The sequence below is a fragment of the Miniopterus schreibersii genome (genome assembly GCF_964146895.1).
Source record: "Miniopterus schreibersii genome assembly, chromosome: 2".
Classification (NCBI taxonomy): Eukaryota; Metazoa; Chordata; class Mammalia; order Chiroptera; family Miniopteridae; genus Miniopterus; species Miniopterus schreibersii.
In genome coordinates this window covers 137,107,656-137,121,032 of record NC_138102.1, presented here as the reverse complement: position 1 = coordinate 137,121,032, position 13,377 = coordinate 137,107,656, and the positions used below count along the sequence as shown (strand labels likewise).

General features: G+C 36.9%; 1 protein-coding gene and 1 pseudogene across 27 annotated transcripts in view; one reads left to right on the top strand and one right to left on the bottom strand.

Annotated features, from left to right (window-relative positions):
- R3HDM2 (R3H domain containing 2) overlaps window positions 1–13,377 on the bottom strand; it is a 142,974-nt gene that overhangs the window by 109,017 nt on the left and 20,580 nt on the right. The gene's annotated exons all lie outside the window — the stretch shown is intronic.
- LOC308552810 (small ribosomal subunit protein eS8 pseudogene) lies at window positions 11,130–11,729 on the top strand (annotated as a pseudogene). The gene has a single exon. The product of its transcript is annotated as a small ribosomal subunit protein eS8 pseudogene (transcript).

The following is a 13,377-nucleotide window of genomic DNA, read 5'->3' as shown; positions in this document are numbered from 1 at the left end:
CTCTCTCTCTCTCCTCTTCCTCTCTCTAAACATATCCTTGGGTGATTATTTAAAAAAATTATCACTGGTTTGGGCAATAGAAACCACAGTTAACGAATCTACTTGGATGAGACCCAAGACAATTAATTAAACCTACTTGGAGAAACAGAATAGCCTCTACACCTGGAGACAAGTTTTAAAGATCTTAACAACTCTAACACTTGGGCACACCAATATGGCTGTAACCTGAAAAACAGGCACATATCACTTCCAATGTTGCTCCTAAACTGAAAGTGACCTTCCCTCTCCAAAATAAATAATGCTGAAAGTCAGCTGAATCTTGAACAACGACTCTGACTTTGCTGTAAAATAAGGGCTATGACAGCTACCTTAATGAGAGGACCAATAAACTCAGGGCAAGAGGCTCATTGTGCTGACATTGTTGCCTCATCTAGGACTTCAGCTGATTCATCCTGATGGGCTGACAGGTCAGTGACATCTGCACCCTGTACAAGATTCTTGTTTATTTCACATATATAAAAAAACGCTGTCTGTTCAAGATAACTGCAATCCACACAACTTTTCCTGCTATGAAGCCTTTCCTTTCCTGACTTCACTGAGCACCTAGGGGGAAAAAAGTAGTCATTTCAGGCCCATGTTAGTAACTCTGGGTGACTACCAAGGCATAGAGGGGTTAGGAACAAAGCCCATAAAAGGACTAGAGTGTTTGCTCTTGGCAATTACCAATTTTTTTATTAAAAAGGATTTAAACAAAAAGATCGAAATCACTTGAAGAAATTAATCTCTTCAACATTAACAGATGTTTGGTTTAGTATGGTATTTGGAAAATAGTTGCAAAGTCAGGACCTGAAAATACCTGGTCCTTGGCTACACCATCACAGAAGACATCCTTCTAACCAAGTAAGCTTTGTTGTAATGTGAACTTCCAAGACAAGTCAAGACAAACAAAACAAACACCACCCCCACCACCCCACCCCCAACACAAACTATCTACTTCATTTAAAAGGAAGGGAGGGAGGGAAGTTGGGGAGGAAGGGAGAGAAAGAAAGAAGGAAGGAAGGAGGGAAGGAAGAAAAGGAGGGAAGGGAGGGAGGGAGGAGGGAGGGAGGGAGGGAGGATAGGACAAGAAAGAACAATGCACACTGTTGTAGATTAAACAGGGCCACAAATTATTTGCAGTAATTTCAATCAAGAAGTGGAGTTCATTTCCCCACCTCTTAAATCTGAGCTGGCCTTAACTTGCTTTGTCCAATAGGATTTGACATGAATGACACTGTGCAATTTCTGAGCCTAGGCTTTCAGAGAACTTCCATTCTCACACTCTTGGAACCTAGGCACCATGCAAGGAAGCCAAGAGAGCCTGCAGGAGAGGCCATAGCACCCTGGATGACAGCTCCAGCCCAATGCTAGATGATGCTGGAATGAGGCTATCCCTTTAGAGCCAGCTCGTAGCTAACCTGCCAACTAGCCTCAGAATGAGTGAACCCAGCAGATGCTACATGGAATAGAGGCAAGCTGTGCCAGATGAGCCCTGCCCAAATTGCCAGCCTAGGTAATCAAAAGCAAATATAGCAGACCCCTGCTCCCACCCTACCATCCGCAATTTCACCTTCCACGGTTTCAGTCACCCATGGTCAACCATGGTCCAAAAATATTAAATGAAAAATTCCAGAAATAAATAATTTATAAGCTTTAAATTTTGGCCATCCTGAGTAGTATGATAAAATCTTGCACTGTCCAGCTCCATCTCCCCACCCCACAACATGAATCATCCCTTTGTCCACTATATCCATGCGGTGGATGCTACCCACCCTCATTTAGTAGCCATCAATTATCAAATTAATGGCTGAGGCATCAAAATGCTTGGGTTCAAGTAACTCTTAGTTTACTTAATAATGGCCCAAAGGGCAAGAGTACTGATGCTGGCAATTCAGATCACTACTCTTGCCAAAGAAAAACTGTAAAGTACTTACTTTAAGTAAAAAGGTGAGTAGAGTACAGTAAGATATTTTGAGAGATAGAGACCACATTCACATAACTTTTATTACAGCATATTATTCTATTTTATTATTAGTTATTGTGTTAATCTCTTACTGTGCCTAATTTACAAATTAAACTTTATCCTAGGTATGTACAGGGTGGGGTAAAAATAGGTTTACAGTTGTGAGTACACAAAACAGAGTTTATTCTTGTAATATTTATTGATTATTGTATTATTTTTCGTATGAACTATAAACCTACTTTTGCCACACCCTGTATCGGAAAAAAACAGTATATATAGAGTTCCATATGATCCTCAGTTTCAGGCTTCCACTGGGGATCCTGGAACATATTCCTCCCCTATGGATAAGTGTGGACTACTGTAATCGGTGTCGTAAGTCACTAAGATTTAGGGCAGTTTGGTTCACAGCAATAGATAACAGAAAGGCCCACAATCAGCTGAGACTAATTCAAAATATTAATGGGTCACTCAAAATCAACATGTACATTCCCATCATGTAAGCAAACTGGAATCTCTAAAGAACACTGTACAGAGCTACACTCCAATGATGAGACAGTCCATAGAATCCCAGCAGAGTGCTCAGATTCATCAATTTGTCCCTATATCTATCCCACATAAATATCTGGAGAAGATATGTACAAATATATGTATCCTACAAAGGACTCATATGTAAAATATACAAAGAGTTTCTACAAATCCATAAGAAAAAGACAAACAACCCAATTTTTAAGATGAGCAAAAGTTTAACAGGCACTTCACAAAAGAGGATACTTAAAAGGCCAATATGCATATGAAAAGATATTCCACATCAATAGTTATCAGGCAAATGCAAATTAAAGCCACAGGAAGACATCACTACACTCCCAACAAACTAGATAAAATTAAAAGGACTGACAGTACTAAATGTAGTCAAAGATATAGCACAACCAGAATTCTCATACACTGCTGGCAAGAGAATAAATTCATACAACCACTTTGAAATACTGTAGTACTTAAACATACATTTATCCCATGAACTAGCAATTCCACTCCTGGGTATATAACCAATAGTAGTGAGTGCTTGTATCTATGAAGACATGTACAAAAATGTTCACAAGAGTATTATTCATGACAGTCCAAAACTGACAAACAACTCAATGGAAAAGTTATGGTATAGTCACACAATGGAATATTACATAGTTGAGGAAAAAAGACACAAAAGTATATATTATATGATTCTATTAATCAGACATACATAGCCATAAAGAACAAACCATTGCCATATGCAACTACATTCAGGAATCTCAAGGACAATGTTGAGGAAAAAAGACACAAAAGTATATATTATATGATTCTATTAATCAGACATTCATAAACAGATAAAACTAATCTATTGTAATAGAAGTCAGAATACTGATTACATTGGAAGTCATTTTTGCAAAAGAGATTCTGGAGCATTTCTGGTGTTTAAGTCTACGTCCAGAGAAAACTGACTAGACAAGATGTGATGAACTGATGCAAGGAATGCAGCTGGTTGTACTTCTGCCCGTTCAGCCAACCTACAGATCCTACCAGGCTTAGTTCTGTTTTAGGAAAGACTTGCTCTAACCCTTGTACAGGTCTGTAATGCCTGGCTCTTTGTAGCCCCATGACTACGTGCCTTAGTTTAGGACCTCATTATTTTCCACTGGCCTCCTTACCACAAAACACACTGTGATAAGGGTGATCTTTGAAAAATACAAATATGATGGTATCACCCATCCATACCCCTACCATACATGTAGTGTATAGGTACAACATTCCCTCTTAAAATCCTTCAAAGACTCCCCCACTGCTCTTAGGGTAAATTCTGCACTCCTTAGCAAGGCACTTAAGTTCCTTTATGATCTGGCCCCTGAATACATTTTTACCCTCTTTCCATAAATCCTGAGTTCCAAAACAATGTAGTTGTAGTAAATGTAGAAAGCTAGGCTTTTTCTAAACTCAGTCTCTGGATATATAATGCATCCTCTATCTAGAACAGCAGTTCTAGTATGGTCCTAGGGTCTAAGAGGTCAAACTACTTTCATAATAACACTAAGATGTTACCAGCCCTTTTCATCATGGTGACAAAAGCAATGTCAGTCTAATTTCTAGTGTCTTAGCAGAAATCAAGGCAGGGGCATCACCACCTCAACACTTGCAGTTTTAAAAAGAAAAGACAAATTTCACTTTTGAATGTCCTTGATAAAGCAGTAAAAATTAATTTTATTAAATTTCCACCCTTGAGTACATTTAAAAAAAAATTTTTTTTTAAATTGATTTCAGAGAAAAAGGGAGAGGAAAGAGATAAAAACATCAGTGATGAGTCATTGATTGGCTGCCTCCTGCATGCCCCCTACTGGGGATCAAGCCCGCAACCTGGGCATGTGCCCTGACCAGGAATTGCACTGTGATCTACTGGTCCATGGGTTGATGCTCAACCACTGAGGTACTACAGCTGGGTGAGTACATGTCTTTTTTAATATTCTAGGTGACAAAATGGGAAGTATAAAGCATTCTGCTGCATATCGAAATACAACTATCTTGAGAAAAAGCAACTGAGCTGCAAACTGAACTATCTGCTTTTTTCATGGAAAACTATTATTTTTTCGGTAAACAACTGACAGGCAAACTATGGTATGTGGCAATACTTTTCACAAAAATGAACAAATTGAGCCTGTTACTTCAAAGAAAACAAATAGCCCTAGCCAGTTTTTCTCAGTGGTTAGAGCGTCGGCCCATGGACTGAAGGGTCCCGGGTTTGATTCCAGCCAAGGGCACATGCCTCCGTTGCAGGCTTGATCCCCAGTCCCAGGTAGGGGTGCATGTGGGAGGCAACCAATTGATGTCCATCTCTCACATCAATGTCTCTCTCTCTCTCTCTCCCCCCTACTCTCTGTAAAGCAATGGAAAAAATATCCTCAGGTAAGAATTTAAAAAAAAAGAGAGAGAACAAATGATAGTATTTGTTGCCAGAGATAAAATTCAAGCTTTTAAGCTAAAATTAGAATTTTTAAAATGCGCATCTGCAGTGAGTTTAACAACTTCTCAATACTTGAAGACTTTCCTGATGAAATGGTGGTGCTAATGAATGTGATTTTTTAAAAGCGGTATCATAATCTATGTCAAACATCTCTAAAATCTGCATAACTCAGTGAACAAAAATTTTTCAATTGCCCAATTCATGATGTTTCAAAATCATACATGGGTTAAAGATCTATTCAATGTATAAGCTAGACATAAATTTTAACATCACCAAGCAGAAAATTTCATTAATATAGCTTCAGATTCTACACTGTAACCTTTAAGACTACCACTTGTTGAGTTTGGGTATAGTATCAAAGAATATCCATGATTACCCAAAGAAATATTAAAATACTCTTTTCCAAACTAGATATATCTGAGACTGGATTTTCTTTCTTTTTTTTTTTCTTTTTTCTTTTTTTTAAATATATCTTTATTGATTTCAGATAGAGGAAAGGAGAGAGGGAGAGAGATAGGAATATCAATGATAAGAGAGTCATTGATCGGTTGCCTCCTGCACACCCCCGACTAGGGATCGAGCCCGCAACCTGGGCATGTGCCCTGACCGGGAATCGAATCCCGATCGCCTGGATCCTAGGTCGATGCTCAACCGCTGAGCCACGCCTGGCCGGGCGAGACTGGATTTTCTTCATCTACTTTAACCAAAATGACATATTACAACAGACTGAATGCAAATGTAGATATGAGAATCCAAGCTTCTTCTATCAAGTAAAAATAACCCACATAAATAAAAGTTCTTTGGTGTCTGTAATAATTTTTGAAAGAGTTAAGAAGTCAGAAACTAAAAAAGTTTGAGAACTGCTAATCTAGAATTTCCCCTGCCCAACTTGTCCTTCAAGGCTCTGTTACTCCAGAAAGCCTTCCTTATAGCTTACATAAAGTTAATCTGCTATATTTGCATGTAGAGCAAGGACTACATTCTTTCATAGGCAATCAATTAATGGCGTGTTGAATAAACAAGGCTAAAATGCAATCCAATGCTGAGTGCTCCACTGTAAATATACATGAATAAAAAATTTCAAATTGACCCTGGCAAGGTAGCTCAGTTGGTTAGAGCATCATCCCCATACTCCAAGGTTCCATCCCCAGTTAGGGCACATACAAGAATCAACCAATAAATGCATAAACAAGTGGGACAACAAACTGATGTTGTTCTCTCTGTATAAAATCCATTTTTAAAAAATTCAAATTGATCATTTCGTATATATCCACCATTACTAAACTTCCCTCTCAAATCTTGAATCAATTGCTGGTAGAAATGTAAACTGTGTATATTTTTGGAATGCAATTTTACAACATCTATAAAACTTACAAAAATATACACCTTTAGAAATTTATCTTAATAATTATTATTCCAAATGTGCAAAATGACATGTACTAAGTTATCCATCCAGCACTGTTTGTAAATGCAAAAGACTGGGGGAAGAATTAAAATGCTCTTTAATCACAGAGTGATAAAATAAACAATACACAGATATTTTATAATATTTTGCAGGGATAAACAAGAATAAAGAAATACTTGATGTATTTTTAAGTTATATTGCTAAGTGAAAAGAGCAAAACAGAACCATTTTATTAAAAGGGGGGGAAAGAATATATACATGTTTACATGTATATGTATATTTTATGCTTATAAGTACATAGGATGCACAAAAACGGATGATATTAGTTGCTTTAGCAAAGAGGAACTGACTGGTTGGGTTATAGGAGCAAGATGAAAACTTCACCCTGCTTTTTTCTATCCTTAGCATTTTGAACCATGTAAATGTAATACCAACTCAAAAAAGGTCCGAAAGGTGCTGCAACTTCTTTGCCTTTGCCAGATCTTCAATGGCACCTTTGTTAAGCTCAACAAGGCTTCTATTAACATGCTGAGGATTGTGGAACCATATATTGTATAGGGGTACCCAAACCTGAAGTCAGTAAATGAACTGATCTACAAGTGTGGTTATGACAAAATCAACAAAAAACTAATTGCCCTGACAGATAACACATTGACTGCTCGATCTCTTGGTAAATATGGCATCATCTGCGTGGAGGATCTGATTCATGAGATCTATACTGTTGGGAAGCGCTTCAAAGAAGCAAACAACTTCCTGTGGCCCTTCAAATGATATCCTCCATGAGGTGGCATGAAGCAAAGACCACCCATTTTGTAGAAGGTGGAGATGCTGGTAACCAGGAAGACCAGATCTACAGGCTTATAAGAAGAATGAACTAAGGTATCTACCATGGTTATTTTTGTTATCTGGTCAGTTAATAAACAGCAAGTGCTTTAGAATTGAAAAAAAAAAGTATAAGAATCTCCATTTCATATAACTTCTCATCTTATTTTCTCTAACCTCAAAAAAGATGAGAATTTTTAACTACCTAAACCAGGTATCTATAATTGATATACAAATAAAAGATACCCACTATGAAGCCCTTGAATTAATTGTATTAAGTGGTTAACTAGTGATTCTGAGGTAGGGTCAGTATCTTCACCTTTTACCTTATATTCTTTTGAATTATTTATATTTCTTACAATGAGCACATATTACTTTCATAATTTGAAAAATGCAAACCTCATAAGACTGAAAATGTTAAATAAAAAAATCTATAGTCCTGATTTTTATTTGGAAATACTGATATGAACTTGTGATACACTTTCTTTTTAAAATAAGCCACCTTATTTCCTAGCCTTGTTCACTGAAAATGGCAAAAAACAATAACCAATCCACTAAGCAAATGATTACTCTTGCACCCAAACTGTGGTCTCTAAACATCATTTCCCCATCAAAGAACTAGGGTTTTAGGGGCAATGTCTGATACATGCCCAGGAATGGAAATGTAACAGGTGATCTCAGGACATCATGTTAGCTATAAAACAAAGAAGCTGTTAAAGAGTAACAGGATCACAGCAAAAGGACACTGGAGGTTCCCATTTGCCAAGATGAGACAGTGAGACATCAATAAGAATAAAATTAAAATTGGTTGAAACACATAAATATGCTTAAATTGGAGAGTTCATAATGAAAACTTACCAATCACCTTTGCAGGATATTAATGAACAAACTCATTATTTTGAAAGTGGAATTTATAGGTGACAAGGGGAAGTATCTCTTTATAAGAGTATTTGAGCTAAAATAAATTAAGAAATTATAGAATTTGCCCGGCCGGGCGTGGCTCAGCGCTTGAGCATCGACCTAGGATCCAGGAGATCAAAGTTCGATTCACGGTCAGGGCACATGCCCGGGTTGAGGGCTCATTCCCCAATGACTCTCTCATCATTGGTGTTTCTCTCTCTCTCTCCCTCTCCTTTCCTCTTTCTGAAATCAATAAAGATATATTTTTTCAAAAAATTTTTTAAATGATAGAATTTGAATATCACCATTTTTTAACCCTTAATGAAGTTCAATGAAGAGGCGTAGAGAATGATCATCAATGGCTGCTGACATCATAAAAAAGAGACTACTATATGTCACGCATCTCCTCGTACTGGAAATATACTATAAAGTATTCTAGCCAAAATACTGAATATGAATCTGATTAAGTCTCTAGATGTAACTGCCAATTTGAAGTAAGATGTTAAATGACATCACTATGATGTTGATCACCAAATCCATCTGTGGAAAACTCTACTGAACAGATGACCTAGTTTCTTCAACAAATAAACTGCAGAGGAAAGAAAAGAGGGAAAAAAAAAAAAAAGAGGGAGGGAGGGAGGGAGAGAAGGAAATCTTTTAGATTAAGAGATTTTAAAGATATATTAACCAACTACAAGGTATGGACTTTATTTGGATCCTATTATAAACATATAGGCTGTTTTAAAAATGATAATACAATCAAGGAAATATGAAATGTAATACTAAGGAATCATTGTTAATTGTTTTAGATGTGCAAATGGTGTTGGTATTGTTTTTATAAAGTCCATATTCTTAGAGATATATACTAAAATATTTATGGATTAAATAATATATCACAGATTTGCTTTAAAACAATCAGAAAGGGTGGGTGGGTAGTAGGAGTAGAGAAGACAGAAGATTAGCCATAAGCTAATAACTATATATGGAGGCTCACATTACTATTCCCGCTGCTTTAGAATGTTTAAATTTTCCATAATGAAAGCCCAGTTCAATTCCTACCTCTTCCCTTTCTGTATTAATTACTCTCTTCTCTTTTTCTCATCTGTTTGTACTACGCAATTAGACTCAATTCTATTGCATCCTGTATAATCTGTTATTATCTACTGTTGTTTTGATCATTAAATGTTCATGATTTATCTCCACAGCTAGCCTGTATGGCCCTTAATACACAAAAAACTTTGATCCCACAGCCCTAGAATGCTACTAAGCCTTCTAATGGTCCCAAGAACCTTACCTGACACTGAAGTTGTCTCTGAAAAACCCTGGGACCTATAGAAAAAATACAATATTCTTTCCTGTCATCCCAAGGGCTACCTTATACTAAAATTAAGTTTTTACTCTAGTAAAAGCATATAATATTATCTTCTTCAAATTTTGCAGGAGTCCCTTTTGTGACACCAAAAGCTAAATCTCCAGCAAGTTAAGGAAAGCTAATAATAAGAACAACAGGCTTTTCTTCTCAGAGTTCAAATATATTTGTACTCTTTCACAGAAAAATAATAATATATTACTAGGTTTAAATATAAATTTTGTTAGCTAAGTGATTGATTAAATACAATGAAGTTACTTAATAAAAACTTCGGCTATAATACAAAAAGAGATTACCCAAAGAAACAGTCATAAAGCCCAGGAAAAAAAGAACTCATCATCTAACTAGAGACCAATGAAGAGTGCTGGAGAGCCCTGGCCAGTGTGGCTCAGTGATTAGAGTGTTAGCATGTGCACCAAAGGGTCTCGGGTTTGATTCCCTGTCAAGGGCACATACCCAGGTTGCAGATTTGATCCCCAGCCCAGGTCAGGGCATGTGCTGGAGGCAACCAGTCAATGTGAGATCCATTTCTGTCTCTCCCCTCCCTCCCTCTCACTCTCAAAAAAAAAAAAAAAAAATCAATGGAAAAAATATCCTCCAGTGAAGATTAATGACAACAAAAAAGAGCGCTGGAGAGGCCCTGGTCAGATAGCTCAATTGGTTAGAGCATCGTCCCAATTTGCCAGGGTTGCGGGTTAGATCCCTAATCAGGGTACATACAAGAAGCAACCAATGAATGCATAAATAAGTGGAACAACAAATCTCCTTCCCTCCCTCTCCCTCTCTCTCTTCCTAAAATCAATTTTTAAAAAAATTTTTAAATAAAATAAAAGAGTGCTGTCCCTGGCTGGGTGGCTCAGTTGTTTGGAGTATCATCCTGTACACAAACATATCCTCAGGCGAGGATAAAAAATAATAATAAAATAAGAGTGCTGGAAAATAAGTCTATTGGAATACTTACAAATATTAAGAGTTAATTTATAGCCCCTTTATCCTTAAAAAAATGTGTTTAAGTAACTGATTTTTCCTCTAATTATACAAGAATCCATATTTTTTGTAAATAAAAATAAGCAAAAAGAAAATAAAAATCATCCTATTACCTCCTGCATAACATTCTGCCTCACTAAACAGTAAGTCCTTTGAAAGCAGCTCATTTGTCTAAGAAACACAGATCCCTCTCTTCTAGAACTCATCTATGGAAGCCCAGCAGGAAAGGAGGGGGGGAGCACATAGGATTAATTCAATAAGAGTAATATGTAGATTTGTATTTCCATTTTCAACATTTTACCATTTGTATAAATCCAGAATCAGAAAAAACATGCATTCCATTTTAACGGATTTTTCTTGGTTTACAATAATCTTTGGCATTTTTTCAAGTGTCCTTAAAACTTACTATAGTAGCAACAAACTCCTACATTTCTAATTGCCAAATTAGGTAGTAAACACATATTTACTTCATATGTAAAACCTTACTCTTTTAATTATATTTAAATTAATCAAAATAACTATTCTTTTTACTTGCTATTTATTATGTTAAGGTCCTACCCAACTCCATCAACAGATTTTCACATTTCCTGTATAGTTAAATGTACAACTAAGTTTCTCCTCAAAATATCCTACACTAGCTCTTTCCAGCTGGCCCTGAGCCATGGGCATTTCTCAGAACAACTGGCACAAGCACAGCAAGAGCAGGGGCAAGAGAAAGTACTACCAGAAAAAGCAAAAATATGAGCTGTAATGCCCTAATGCCAACCCGGCACATACACACAGTCTGCATGTGTGGAGGCAACAAGAAGTACCGTGCCTTGAGGCTGGACACGGGCAACTGCTCCTGGGGCTTGGAGTGTTGTATGTGCAAAACAAGGATTATTGATGTTGTCTACAATGCATTCAACCATGAACTGGTCTGTACTAAGACCCTAGTAGAGAACTACATCATGTTCATAGCACACAGTACGCAATCTGCACTGCCCTTGGGCTACAAGAAGGGGGCCAAGCTGACTCCTGAGGAGGACAAGACTTTATACAAAAAAAAATCAAAGAAAATTCCGAAGAAATACAATGAAAGGAAAAAGAATGCCAAAATCAGCTGTCTCCTAGAGGAGCAGTTCCAGCAGGCAAGCTTCTTGTAGGCATTGCTTCAATGTGTGCAATGCCAGGTCAATGTGGCAGCACAGATGGCTATGCGTTAGAAGGCAAGGAGCTAAAGTTCTAGCTGAGGAAAACTAAGGCCCAGAAAGGCAAATAAATCCCCTTCCCTCCTATCTTAGTTCATGTAATAAAGGTGTTTATTGTTCATACATACATACATATATATATATATATATGTGTGTGTATATATATATATATATATGTATGTATTACACTAGTCTGAATTTACACACATACAAACCAATCCCAGTGTCATAAAATTCACCCACAAGTACCCAAGTATAATGCTCACCTGATCTCTAGCTCAGATGCATTACCTCATCCATCCAAGTGAAGTAGAAGAATTGTACTTATCAGGCAAAATTTGGGGAGACAGTAGGGAAAGAATAGTGCATAGCCTCCAGCAATTTACCTAGGAGGGGGGAAAAACTTATCCCTTTTACACCTAGAGCCTAGGCTTTAACAAGTTTTCAGCAACAATGAAATAAAATTCTAAGAATAGTTCTGACTTTTCACTGGACTCTATGTCTTAATTAAGTAGCCTGGGTGACAGTGCAAAAATTAATTTGAAGCTACATTTCTTCTTCCTTACTCTGAAAAGCTGAATATTGTCTGTCTTAACTATTAAAATCCCCAGAGATTTCAATTCTGAAGGAGCTCCACATTGTTCTGAATTTAGCCAAGTAATAGAAATAGTTGGAAGGCATGCAATTCATTTTAATATCTACACTTTTATGTTGCCAGGCAGATAATTTCTTAAATAATCTTAAAGCAGTCATCCACATAAAAGAATAAATATATAAGCCATACAATCAACAGATAGGTTAGTACTGAGTAAAATATTATCTATAACTTCTAGATATGATCAATTTCCCCCCTTCAAAAATATATTCTATATTTCCACAGGGATAATAGGGAGGATTTTAAATATTTCCACAGCACACTATTCCTTTCCCTACAGCTTACTTATCTGTTTCTACATCAAAGGAACATATAAATAGGTTTAATGGGTTTCACTTCCAGTGTACAATGTTTTTGTAGAGGAGCCTGACATGTCTGGTTTCATATAGTATCCTAGTGCAGGACATTCTCAATCTTTTGGACCGTAAATGATTGGGGTGTACCAAAAACCTATTCTAAGGCTAGTTCTATTTTGGATTTTCTTAAAACACCAGACCTCATAAGGAGCCATAAAACCATACTCCAACGAAATGTTCAACACAACAAACACCCTAACTTCATGTCAGTTTCCAAGGTTGTATTCACAGACCAATACGATATATATGAATAAATGTAAATTCAGATTCAAAGCACAAAGTATGAAAGCTCTGGTTTGTAAGTTTCCCTTTCTAAGGAAATTTTAATTCAGACAGCAGAAGATACAAAGAGGGAAACAATCCTTAACTGACTACACACCACAAGAAGAAAGCACCTGCATTGCATGAGACTAAGGACATGGAAACTCATTTTCACCTTCACATGTCATCACCAAGTTAAGGGGGGGGAAAACAATACAGATCAACTACGCTGCTTTGACTAATGATTTTCAACTGTATGGTATGAAAGTGATACACATTCACTAGAAATTGTAATTTGAATTGTGATCTTTCCCTGGGCTAGCGATATGTATGTAGCATGATACTCTCTCATGATGGTGGGCAGTGGTAGTGAGATGATTTTGCCCAACTGTAGGCTAATGTCTAAGTATTCTAAGAACATTTAAGGTAGGGTAAGCTAAACTATGA